This window comes from Alosa sapidissima, chromosome 3 (assembly GCF_018492685.1).
Source record: "Alosa sapidissima isolate fAloSap1 chromosome 3, fAloSap1.pri, whole genome shotgun sequence".
NCBI classification, from domain to species: Eukaryota; Metazoa; Chordata; class Actinopteri; order Clupeiformes; family Clupeidae; genus Alosa; species Alosa sapidissima.
In genome coordinates this window covers 12,782,409-12,796,145 of record NC_055959.1, presented here as the reverse complement: position 1 = coordinate 12,796,145, position 13,737 = coordinate 12,782,409, and positions in this window count along the sequence as shown.

The following is a 13,737-nucleotide window of genomic DNA, read 5'->3' as shown; positions in this document are numbered from 1 at the left end:
CTCCTAAACCCTACGGTTTTCGAGATATTCACAGAAAACTGTGTCTGCCCTACCCTCCTTTCGGGGGGTCCAATTCAGCGGGGGGGCTACAGATCAAAACGAAAAACGATGGTTCCATGCTATCCATGTGGGGTTACATGTCCACCAAGTTTCGTGTACCCCGGTCTTTCAGTGTCCCGGGACTCATTGACGGAAATTTGGGCATGCGAAAAAGAAAAAAGAAAAAAAACAAAAATCCGCTTAAGCGCGTGGTGGCCGCGGCACTAGTTACAATATTCTCCTAAACAGAGGTGTTGCTGTTTGTTGCTGTGGTGAAAAGGTTATCGCTACCTACTTCACACCGTAGAAGAAGCAATGAAGCTCCTCTAGTTGCCATGGTGAATCAGTGAATCTGTGATCGGTGGCGGGGTCTATTTGAGGGAGCCGTGAGCGCGCACTTATCCAGGATAGGTTTCACCTGGCTTGGTGAATCCGTGTCTGCTCATCCTAGCTTGCTCGTTGTGCAACCAATTAAGCCTGTATGCTCTTGTTTTGGATTCATTGAGCGCAGCTCAGTAACTTATCCCGGATGTCTTAATTCTGCTTTTGTGCAACGGACCCCTGGTCTAACGACGCCACTGTTGATCAACATTCTTTGTTTTATTACAGTACTGCAGAAACAGCAGAATGATACTCAGAACACACTAATGAACACTTAACAACCAATGCAAGCTTCAAGTCAAAAAATCAAACTTGTTGAAACCAATTTTAAAGTTAACCAATAATGATATGGGAGAAAACAGATGTCTACTGAATTTGCATTCTTACAGAACTTGATGCCAATCATATTATCCTAAGACAGATATATTAATCAGTTATCAGTATTCTGAACTGGCAGCAACAGCTAGAGGTAATGGTAATAGGTCAAATTTAATGGTGATATACTGAAGAATAAAAGAGTCAGCCCTTCGGATGATCAGTTTTAGACAGAAATTAGTTAGAATTTTCACACAGCACAGCTCAGGTCTAAAAACAGAGGTCTAACAGCATAACTAAGTTTCACAGATGTCACAGCACAGGTATGATTCAAAGGTATGAATGGTTGACAAATATGATTCACAGGTATACAAGTTCCATATAGTTAATTAGTATAGTCCTCACACAACAATATAGTTCTCAGAATGTCTCAGTGTAGATCTCAGAAACGTCTCAGTATGGTTAAATGGTATGTGCACAGATATGTTGAGATGTGGTCACATGTTTGTAAGAATGTATGTTAGTAGGTATGTTGCTAGCAACATTGTCAGAGATGTATGGTTGACAGGTGTGCACAGACAGGCACACACACAATGTCATATGGTCATCACCACTGGTCTGGTCTGGAACCTAAAAGACAAAAGCAAGCAAGTTTAACAGTCATACCAAAACAATACAAGGAATGTCTGCAATTGTACAATTGCTCAATACAGCTTATTTATTTAAGTGAAGTTACATTACATTAGGCTGACACATGTTTAACCTAACGAATACCATGGTAAACAGTTTAAGCTTTTTAAACAATTCTCAACAATTCTAGGACAATTAAAAAAGGTAGAGTACAATACAATTGTTGCACCATCAAGCTACTGATAGTTAAATACTAGCCTATAATATTAAATTACAAACAAAGCAGAATTCTGTGTTTTATTGTTTTCAGTTTAAGGATAGTTGATAGCTAATCATATTTTTTTTTTTTATATAAAGCGTAAGCAGCTTAGAAAACTTTGTAGGCATGGCTTTGTTGTTGCTGTTGATAATCATATGAGTAAGGACGGATCATTCTGATACTAGGTATCTTGATAACCAACTGCTATAAAAACAGCTTGCTAGGCCTGTCAGACACATTTTTTCCTACAGATTACAATGTACAACTGGAAAGCTCGATTCACGTGCCAGGCTACACTTTAATGTATAGGCCAGAACAATGCCGAAATGAGTAGGCCAAGCAAACATACTATTGTAGCCTATGTAGACAACACAAACGTTATAGCGCAACTTCTGTACAATACTTCATATAGTCCATTTCCTAACAGTAGACTTTTCATGGCTTTCATAAGGTCCCTTTCCACAGTATTAATCAAGCACCATGCATTCATTATCTAGGTGCTTGATTGTATACAACTGTGGAAAGGGACCTGATGAAACCCATCAATAGACGAACTGTGATAGCATACCATGATAGTGTTTACTTAGGCTGCATAAGAATCAACAGCATAGAATGAAAACGTAGCCTGGCCTATTTACACAAATAAGCGGTGTACAACGTTAAACATTTGGTAAAATAAAAACAGGAGCATATTTGTTAGCTTTAACTAAAATGTAAACGGTAGAAGCTACAGTATAACGTTACGACCATCAACAATGAGTATTCATGCCATGAATGAAACCATGATGGGTTTCATCAGGTCCCTTTGTATAATCAAGCACCAGTCTGCATTCATAATCTATTCTAGGTGCTTGATTCTATACACCTGTGGAAAGTAACCTACGTCTACGTTTTAACGTTAGTTAAAACGCTGCTGCCTAATGAAATGTAATGTTAGTGCTTAGCTGGGAGCCAACGTTAGCCTACGTTACGTTTGACTGTCGTTAGCTATCAAAACCTACAGCTAACCGATCACTGTAAAGTCGACGACATTAACGTTGATTAACAGTGGGTTTCCTTACATAATAAATATCAACGTAATAAGGTGCTAACGTTAACTATTTCACTAACATTACGTCTCCTACACACAGCTGCGTGCGTTGCGTTGCTGGAGACGCATCCCATTCACTTTACATGGGCTCACGTCATCCGTTGCCGAACTGAATTGTGGGTCCGTTGCGTCTCGTTTCTCCCGCCGCTCGCGTTGAGAAGTTCAGCTGTTGCTGCACCGACAGACGGCACCGGCCAATCAAGCCAATCGACGGACGGCACCAACCAATCAAATTACGGTTTTACTTCGTCATTTGCATTGCTACCGTCGGGAACACCCAATGGAATGCGTTGACGGAACGCAACTGTGTGTAGGAGCCGTAACATTAACGTTAACGTTTTCTAACATTATAATGTTAGTTTTTGTGACCCACTGTCATACATGCTAACGTTATAGCCAGATAATGTCTAATAGGAAACATAACGTTTGACGACAAGAATGACTCAAATACCAAAAACCAAAACACTTACCTTGTCTGTAATTAGAGAAATATGCCTCTGAAGGAGAGTTTTACGAGCAAGTAAAGTATCACGGCAGGCGAAAACGTCCAAAACGTTCAGAATATTCACAGCTCCAGTGGGAGAAAGGTGATTGCTTTCAGCTGCCGGTCACGTCATAATGCTAAAAGTTGCCGCCACAGCGGTCAATGTTAACTCTATGGGAATTTCTTGCTCTTTTATCTTAAATAGGCTATCTCAAAAGGTATAAAGTTCACAAATATGAAAAATACATTGTACGATTGTCCGTTACAAGAGCTTTGTAGGAGTCTTTGAATGAGGTCAGACGGTGCAGCGGTTTCAGTCGCATTAAACGTTGAATTTGGTCGAAGAAGAAGAATTATAAGAGAATTTGGTCGAAGAAGAATAATTATAAGAACAGTGATAGCCTAATAGTCCATTGCATTTACATGCAATGCAATAAGAAGAAGAAGCCTGGAGATTTCAAGATAGTGGATTCCATCCACTATAATTAGTGGGGCCACAGAGTAAAACCAAGCAAATAACTAATAGCAATATCCAATGAGACCAGGACACTGGCTCTCAGCAGCTGTCTGGCCACCTGCCAGTGAAACACTAGCAAACTAAATTGAAATAAAGAAACCATTTACAAGGTAACAAATTCTGGTTATCAGCAGCACTGGGAACGGCATCAGTGGAGGCATCCAGGAAGAGGTCACACCAAAGCACACATGCCCACACACACACACACACATTTTAGGAGAAAGATAGTAGCAGATAGTAATTGCATATATTGCAGACAGCAATGAAAAACTAAACTACTGTGCAGTCTTGTTGATGATTATATAAACAAGATAAACAAGAAATTAAGCTTTAAAACACACAAAGATTGTGCATAGAAGCTAATGTTGCCAGTAACTGTCTGTCTGGATGTGGTTTGGCAGGCGGTGTCTTGCCAATAGTCAATTTCACCCAACCACTTTTATCAAGTTGAAGAGCTGAATAGCCTCTCTGTCCACTGAGTGACCGGAGTCTACCGCTCAACATGCTTCTCTACCTGGTGAATGTAGTATGCAGTCGATGACAGTCATTATCTATGATGGACAGCAGCTTGCTCAAAGTCCTTCTCTCGGCCACTGATGTTATGGACTCCAGCTCAGTGCCAACAACAGAGCCAACTTTCCTCTCCAGCCTCTTCAGTCTGCTGATGTCTCTTCTTTTATATGTGTTTTATTTTTGATGTTTTGGCTGTTTAACAGACACATACAGTAGAGTGACAGACAAGACAAGACAAGACATAGACATAGTAGAATGGTGTCATAGCATAGAGGAGAACACAGCATAGAGGAGAACACTGGTGATTACTGAGTGCTACCATGAGCAGGAGTTTGCTACAGATTATGAAGGACATAGAGCCAGCTTTGTCCCTTTCTGTAAAGTGCAACTGTGTTTGCTGACCAGTCCAGGTAATTGTCCCAGGTACTTGTAGGTCCTGACTAATGGATGTATAAAGAGCAAATACTCTGGAAAAATATTAATTTATGTTTCTTAACTGTGGCTCCATTGGATGCTCCAATATGTTTAACTAATAAATATCTACTGCTCCTTAGCAGTCATTCTCTGTGAGGCAAACTGCTTGAATAAATTTGATGAGAAGGCCATTGAAAGTTCACATGTGCACATGTCCATCTTGGTAATATCTGCCATAGCCTGATTCATTGAACATGTTTACTATTCTTGTCACACTGAATAAAGCACATTTGACATTCAAATGACAGATGCTGGACTGCAGTTTACAAAGTCATTTGGGCAGTGGAGATTGCATCAGAATCTCATTCTCATGGCTTGGGCCTCTTGTTGCAGTAGGAATGGTGCTGGGAGATGGGGAGGCTAGGCTGCCTTAACTTTCCTCCACAGAATTCTACTCTACTAATGCTGCTCGCTTTCAGGAAAAATGTTCAAATATGTATGTTGTAAATGAGAATCTGAATTCTTGCCGAACAGTTTATGCACATCTCTGAGCCGACAGTAAGGATGCCATCAATTTCTCCATATTCCAATCTCAGTGTGGGGTATCTGTACTCTTAAAACAAATGTGTTAAAAACAACACACAAGTTGCATTGTTTTTAACTTGGGTTGTTTTTAAACACATCTCTGTGTCCAGATATATTTCAAATACTCTGATAGATTTATGCATCACTGGAATTCCATTCATGCGTTGATTTCCGTTTTTAGCTACAGTGGGCATCGCTTTCAAATGCATTACGCGGCGTGAAGCTGCGTGAAGCTTTAGTACCACTTTCAGCCACTGTGCGTCGCTCTGCCACTGTACATCGCTCTGTCAGTGGTAATTGTTACCGAGAGGAATCCCAGCCTACGAATTCAATAACAAAATAAATCGTAATTAAACATTACCTCGATTAAGGCTACTTGGGTATGGCTTAAAGCTTGACTACACGGTGGTAGCAAAAATCGAAATCTGCTTTTGATAGCCTACCGGTGCCGCTCCACAAAACGAAAAAATATCTTAATTTGCTGTCTATGTTATTGTCAGTGTTGGGGGTAACGCAACTACGCAAATCAAAACAGTGTCTTAATTTGCCCTACTTCTTGACTGCAATGTAGTCAATTGACTGCTTGACATGTCATTTTTATTTTTCTGTACAATAAACAAATACATCTGCTTATGCCGCAGAATTACATTCATATTTGGCTGACTGCAGACGCGCCACTTCCCTCCCCATATTCCAAGATTAAGATAGTAGCCTATACAAAAAGCACTTCATACTATCATAAAAATTCGTTAAAATGAATAGCTATTTGCAATTTGACAAAACACTGGTCCTCATTTTGCGAATGCTAGGACGATATGAGCCTGTTGCATTTAGTTAGATGTCCGAGTCACGCATAATGTTTGAAAACCACTGGCTCGTAATCACAATAATTTAACACAGGACAGTTGGATAGCCTACTTCATCATGTCCCCATGCCTACATTTTTGTGAGTAGCATAGAGATCGTTAAAAACAATAAAGTATGGCTCTCCGTTTGGGACATCGAAAACTTATATTTTTAATAGACTACCGTCGAAGATGCTGACTTGCAAAAGCCTCGGGATAACACGTTATCTCCACTATCATCAGTCATGCCCCTTGATCAAAGTGGGGAATGAAATAAAAGTTTGAGAACCACTGGTTTAACAAGTTACCTGCAGTCCAGAACACACAGAATCTGTTGCAATATTCTGATGATCGGCAATGATATCGGCAAATGTTTGTTTTCCAAAGTAAGAATTTCACCTTCGACAATGAATAGCTCATTACACTTGTTACTGTTAAACGTAGGCCTACCTGGTATCATTACAAACATTATTCTGTGTCCTAAAACTGGCATATTTTATGGCATTGTGTCATGTAAGTTCGTTGCAAAATCTAGAGAAATGTGTGAGGTGGTCAGCGGGAGACAATTGAGACACACATTGGATTGTGTTATTACTTGAACATTCCACACTATCCACAGCTGTGGTAGGCCTATCAGGGGCAGGAGGATTACTGTTAGCGCAGGCTTTATATACAATTATCTAAGTAATCTCGGCTTCATTGAAAATGAGGGCTTCCCTCAATGACCCTCCGAGAATAAATAAAGGTTGAATGAATGAATGCAGGCTTGCCCAAAATAGGCTAAAGGCCTGTGGTTTGCGCTGCCTACAGTAAATAACAGACCCGCCAGAATGTGCGTTATGATGTTTTTTTACGAGCAAGATGTTTTTGGTACCCTACGCACACTGCATGTTCTTAAATAACAATGATCATCAGTAATATTCGACCATTAATTTGGGTAAATGGGCAAGCGTGACCACCTTGATTGGCTGATTGGCTGATGATTGTAACGCGGGCACGATTCCAAACACCTCCCTGTGACAGGTGACAGGTCTCAGAATGCGTGCTACACAAGGACAGAAGATGATGAATAACTGGGGCCGTAGGCTATTCACAAAGGCTTTTATCTTACTACTAGGAGTAGGCTACTCCTAAATCGCACTTAAGTTTTCTCTTAAAAGTTATTTACAAAGCCTTTCAGACAACTCCTAAACTAGGAGTGAGTCTTCGTTGCTATGGATTACGTCATTACTCATGCACGAGCTTGACTGAAGTGACCACCTTGATTGGCTGACGATTGTAACGCGGGAATTCCAAACACCTCTTTTCCGATGATGAGTGACCGGTGACAGGTCGGAGAATGCGTGCGCTACACAAGTAGTGCAAAGGACGGAAGATGATTAATTACTGAATAAAAAGGCCTAGCCTAAATGAATAAAGAGTAAGGCAAAACAAATAGTCTAGTAGCCTAATGAAACATAGGCCTATGGATTGATGCAGTAGCCTACCTTTGCAACATTATTAAATTAATCTGTCACCATATGCCTAGGCTACGTTTGCAAAGAGGAGAACATTTTAATTTGATTCACAATGAAACGTTACATTTCATTTACATGTTAACAATGAGTAGTGTTGGTTGTTGTTGGTGGCGTTATTGCATCCCTTTTATGAATGCAAAATTGTTCCCTCGCGATTGGAAGCTCCTGTTGCACATATACGCATTTCAAAACATCGCAACTTAAAATGCCACAAAAAAGCTGTTTATGAATAGGTCTTAGTGAGTTAGGAGTCCTCTCGACTTAAGCTGTCCCAGACTTAGGTGCTACTTTTAGGTCTAAAATTCTTCGTGAATTACTTTTTGTGGAAAAAATTAGGAGTCCTAAAGTTAGGAGTGGCACGCCCATTATTTTTAGGAGTTGCTCCTAAATTCGCCAGTTAGGCTGAATAAAAAGGCCTAGCCTAAATGAATCAAGGCAACACATATAGCCTAGTAGCCTAATGAAACATACGGATTGATGTAGCATCTTTGTGACATTATTAAATTATTCTGTTACTATGCCTACGTTTGCAAAATAGAACATTTTAATTTGATTCACAATAATGTTACATTTAATTTACATGTTGACAATGATTAGCCTAGTTTTGGTTGTTGTTGGTGGCGTTATTGCATGTTAGTTATGCCTACAATGCAAAATTGCTTCCTCACGATTGGAAGCACCTGTAGCTGCATGATTTCAAAACACGGCAGAATGCTGCAGGTTTGTGAATAGGTCTGTGAGTAAGGAGTCCTCTTGACTTCTTTTAAGCTGTCAGAGGTGGGAAGGTGTGATTTGTTGGGGGCAGGGATTAACTGGGCACAAATGTCTGATGGTCCCCTTCCCCCCATCCAACGTGAATCGGGTGGTTAGTATAGGCCTATCGTGAAGATTTTTCCTGCCATCTAAGGCACGAGCGCATCTGTGAGGCCAAGCCTCACCAAGTAGCTCGTTTGTTTACAACTAACATTCCATTTAATTAAACTGCTTTATAGGCTATGCCGAAATAGTTTTCAATATTTTGAATATTAGTGTCGGGTGAATTGAAATGTTCTCAAAGTATCCTTATGGCTGAAAGCTGCTTGGGATCCCCCCCGTCAAGCAATATAACCATACAAACGCGCTTCCTGCACTCATTGTTTCAAAAGGAGTTATTTTGGCTTTGTCAGAACTGAAGAGCTGTGGACGGCACGGCACGGCATGCCCAATAAAAATAAATTAACGCAACGCAACACAACACAGACCCCGCTTCTCTCGCGTCAGTCACTGACATGAACGAAACAGAACCCGCTTCTCTCACGGCAGTCACTGACAGTAACCTAGAATAAATGCATGGGGAAAAACACTTCCCCATGACAAATACATCGTAAAACACTGAAAGTTAATATTTTGTCACTAGCAACATACATCTGTCCTTTGTCAAATGTATTATGTTCCAAGTAGCCTATGCGTTAATTCTGCTTCATACAGTTGAACAAATACATTTGCTTATTTCACAGAAAATATAAGTAGCCAGATAGGGTCTACAGTACAGAGTTGGTAAGTTATGGTAGGCCCGATGGAAGGGCTGTTATGAGAGTATTAAAATATGGGATATTCTACGGGAAAACATTAAAACGGCAAGACAGCGGGGGAAAGTTAAAATACGTGATAAACACGGAAAAAGTTGGCATGCATTGTTTCGGTCCCCGTGCACAGGGATTATTTGTCATATTATTAATCACATATGATTATTTGTGAAATTGTGCAAACAGGCGCAACACATTTGAAAAGGAAGGACTGGTAGCATGTAAGCTCACGGGAAAGATTGATTTAAGGACGTTATCACAGTGTGTGTGGCGCGGGCGGAAGACAGCAATTGGGGAGGGTCATGTCTTTTTTAACAATTCTGTCGGAGGGTCATTGAACAATTTCTAGCAGGCAAGAGAGGGTCATGCAACTTTTGACTGAAGCACTCAAAATTCCTCCGGTGGCCTCTTCAATAAATAACGAACAGTCCCTAGATTGCTGCTGGGCTATATGTCTTGGTTCATGTCTGTTAACAACTCATTGCCATCAAACGCATAGCCTATCTCGCGGTTGCATCCATTAAACAAACATGCAATGTGAACGTCTGGGATTGGGGAGAGCACTAAATGCTCTACTGAATAAGCACGAAGTCAAACCTTTAAATGAAAATAACTCTTTAATAATAATAATAATAATAATAATAATAATAAAAACGCTAATGAAGTAAACTTGTGACCATCAAAAATCGTTTATCGCCTGTAACTCCGTGATAGGACGTAACAGGAAGGCATTTGGCTGAGCAAAGGAGGTTAATATGCTCTATATTTTGTCCAAATGATGTCTGTCTATCATCGTTGCACTCGGAGAAAACCAGAATGTTTAATTTGTCCTGCGTTTCTTCTACGGCTGCAAACGGGATTCACTCGCAGTTAACCAAATATTTCTTTATTAGGGCAGGGCAGGCATATTTCTGGCTATTAAATTATTTCTAAACCAGTCTGCTAAAGTCTGTAGTGAAGTCTGTGTAGGGTTTTCCAGGCTCCATTTCTTTTTACGAGACACCCTGCTCACTTGAGCCATCTACCGGTTGTTTGGGTTGTTGCAGCGTCTTATTGGAAAAATACAAATTAAAGCCGCGTGATACCGCGTGATCCCACGAGCGGACCGCGAGTGAAGCTGGCCAAGTCGAAGCACTGCCCACTGTAATCCTAAATATTTAATGTGCTGTAAAAGCTATTATTCCATTTAGCACACAGTGGGAATAATAGATGTGTCCATCCTTCACATAACCATATATCAAACATTATACTGAGGATGTTGCAGAAACAGGTGACCTTTTAAAAATATATACCTCAAAAAGCAATAAAAACCTGCACCATGACGCTTACAAGCAACATGTGTTACCTGACCTGCAGGAGCTTGAAAACAAGCCACACAACATTGAAAACAACACCCTCATTCCCCCCTGTCCTCCTGTTCTCACTATGGTTGATTGCTGGCCTACACTACTCAGGCCATAGTAATTTGGATTATTTAGGGGTTATCATAACTCAGCCCAGTGTGGTTCCACCAAGGTAATCTTAATTCTCAATGTCCCGGCAGACATGTCCAATCACAAGTCCAACATCGACAATAACAACAGCAGGCTCCACCAGTGTTGTCCACAGTGATGCATTTGCTGCCACTAATTACTTCAACCCAGTGGCAACACTGACCTTTATAGGTCATAGTGCCATAGCTCAGGAACACAGGTAAACAATAACAGGGGCTATGACAGGCCAGAACAGATGAGGAGGTCATTAATAACGATGCTGGAGAGACCCTGCTGAGCATGGATATAAAACGGTGTGAAACGAGAGCGGACTGGTTATCCATTTTGTGGAGGGAAATGTAATTCATGCATGTATGCAAATGCAAAGCTATGCTATGCATTACAGAGATATTGAAGTGTGTAATGATGGTCATGATGATATGTCAATGTTTGTTTTGATTTTGATTATTAATTATACACATGCTTAATATAAACACTACCTATACTGTACTTTCACATTTGAAGAAAAAAGACTCAACATGCTAGAAGATGGTAAGACAAGAGACGCTGTGAGATAACAGCCGTTCATATACACGTCTGGTCTTAAGATGGCTGGTGAAAAGCCTTCTGCTTAGGGCTAACAAGAAAGAATGTAGACAGGAACACGGAGCACAGAAAGTGTTTCAATATGAATTTATCCCTCATTCTTGTACTTCTTTGTGCGTGCGTGCATTGCACTTGACAAAAGGAAGTCCTGTGTGCATGACCAGTGCTGAGAAAGGGTTTTAGCCCCGCTCTCATTTTATATTTATGGAAGAGTCCTAGGCTTCCCACTTGCAGATAATTTTATTTAAATGCTCGAATGCTGAGTGCAGGATGAGTCTCATGAGGGGTTGTTATCGCTTATTTTCACTCAGCACCTACACTGCACATCTCTGAAAAAATTATAACAAGTACAACAGCAAAGTGCAACAGCAAAGTGTCTCTTGCCTCTGGTTTGCTCGATAGCACTTTTTTTTTAATTACATCTTTATCCTAATGAATAAGACCTTCACTCTCTATATATGCCTATACATTGCATTTCTAAAGATATGAATGCTGTCATTTGAAGTGTTGACTTTTTAGTCTCATTTCCATGGCTTTTATTTCAATATTTTCAATAGGCAATAATTTGAAACTCTTTCTATGCACTTTGTACTCTATTTAAATTAAGTCGTGAATAACAATAATAATAAAATAAAAGTAAAGTAAATCACCGGCGCTGATGCATAAAAGAATAAGAACATCCAAAAAATTATATAAAAGAACAAATAAGTCATTCCCTCCCCACCATCCAACCAAAAAAACAATTTTGAGTTACTGTGCTGGGTGTGTGCCTTTGATCCTTAAGTTTATTCACTTTTTGCATTCGGTGAGCGGTATCGTATCCTTCTGTACCAAAAAGCCACTGACTCAGACTGTTTTTTAGATTTTATGAAGATTTTCTAAATGGTGTGTGAGGAAGAGACCTCATCTGCTTCTTGACACCTGAATACAGGAGGCCAAATGTTATTAATGTTGGTCAGCTGATGAGAACTCATCTGCAAACAAGTCAGTTGTAGATGTCTTTAGTGGTAAGTCATTAATTGTAAAAAGAAATTAAAATATAATAAAACAAATCTTCACTTCACCCCACCTGTCTACCCCATCCCCAGTACTCAATATGCTTTGTCTTTAGTTGATACATTTTGATGTTCATCTACAATTATATGTGGCAATGTTCAGATTAAAATATTTTGGAAATATCATGTGCCAAGTTGGCTAGGCTCTTGGCAAACTTTACGTCAGTGTAGCCGAAATCTGGGATATGTAAATTAAGACAAATTTACCATACTGTAGCATATAAAAAGGTGGGTGAATAAATAATGTGTTGTTACGACCAAATGAGAAAGTTTGTAGCACCAGTGAGACTAGTGGAAAAAATGAGCCATGATATTAGTATTGGTATAATAATAATGTATCATGATAATAAACTTGCCTTGCCTTGCATTAGTGGCATGGTAAAATAATTGTACTTTTGGAGGAACATTTATGATTAAATAACTAGATAGATTAATCAACATACAGTCATTAATGACAGCCCTATACATTTTTAAAAATCTTTTTAAAGTGTAAACAAATGTTTATACTCCTGCTAATTTCCTTCTATAGTATGGCCCCTTGTTTACATTCATTAAAATCCGTTGTTATGTCACCCAAGATGACCAGCTCAGCCCGAAAGCAAAGGGGGATTTGGCAGAAAACAGTTACCTTGTTTATTTCCTGCTTGTACCCATGCCTGTGCCTTTCCCTTTTGAGAGGAAAGAGAAACAGCCTTTGATTGATTTTCTTGACATCTCATCTTGCAAACAAGTTCATGGCTGAAGTCAGAGCAGAGACAGATAAAATCTGTGTCTCTACTCGCGGACACTACTCGTGGTCGCGGTTAACATTAGGCTCAATAGGATCAATTCATCAACTGTGACATGATTGTCAAGTAACTGTATTGTCTATCTCCTTAACCAGAGTGCATAGTAACGTGACATCAAGCAAACAGCATGATCTGATTGGCTACCTATTTTAAAGCACACAGCTAAGTTAACAACAGTGAAATGTGCTGCACAATTTACAACACATATTGGAGGCAACAGACTAGCCTACTGTAGGCAGGGTTAGGTAGTAATGGTGGATTACATGTAATCTGGATTACGTAATCAAATTACAAAAATCAAGAAACAATAATCAGCCTAGATTACGAAAAAAAAGTGTAATGAGATAATAGTTACATTGTTCGAGATTGCTTGATTACATTTTATCATGCAAACCATGCAACTTTTTTATGATAGCCTAGCTAATGTTTTCATTTGACAAGCAGCCCATTTATTTGTCCACTAGATGTCGTTATTATCAAAATTGCCTGAGTAGTCTTTTGACAAGAAAAAGGTTCAAATCAAAACCCAAAATGGAGGAGCTGTCATCGTCAACCGATAGACCTATTCCAGTCATGAAAAATGTTCAGTACTTGCCAATATCACCACAACTTTGAATTAAAGACAGTGGAAAATAGGATTGTGTATGTCGCGTGCAGGTTGT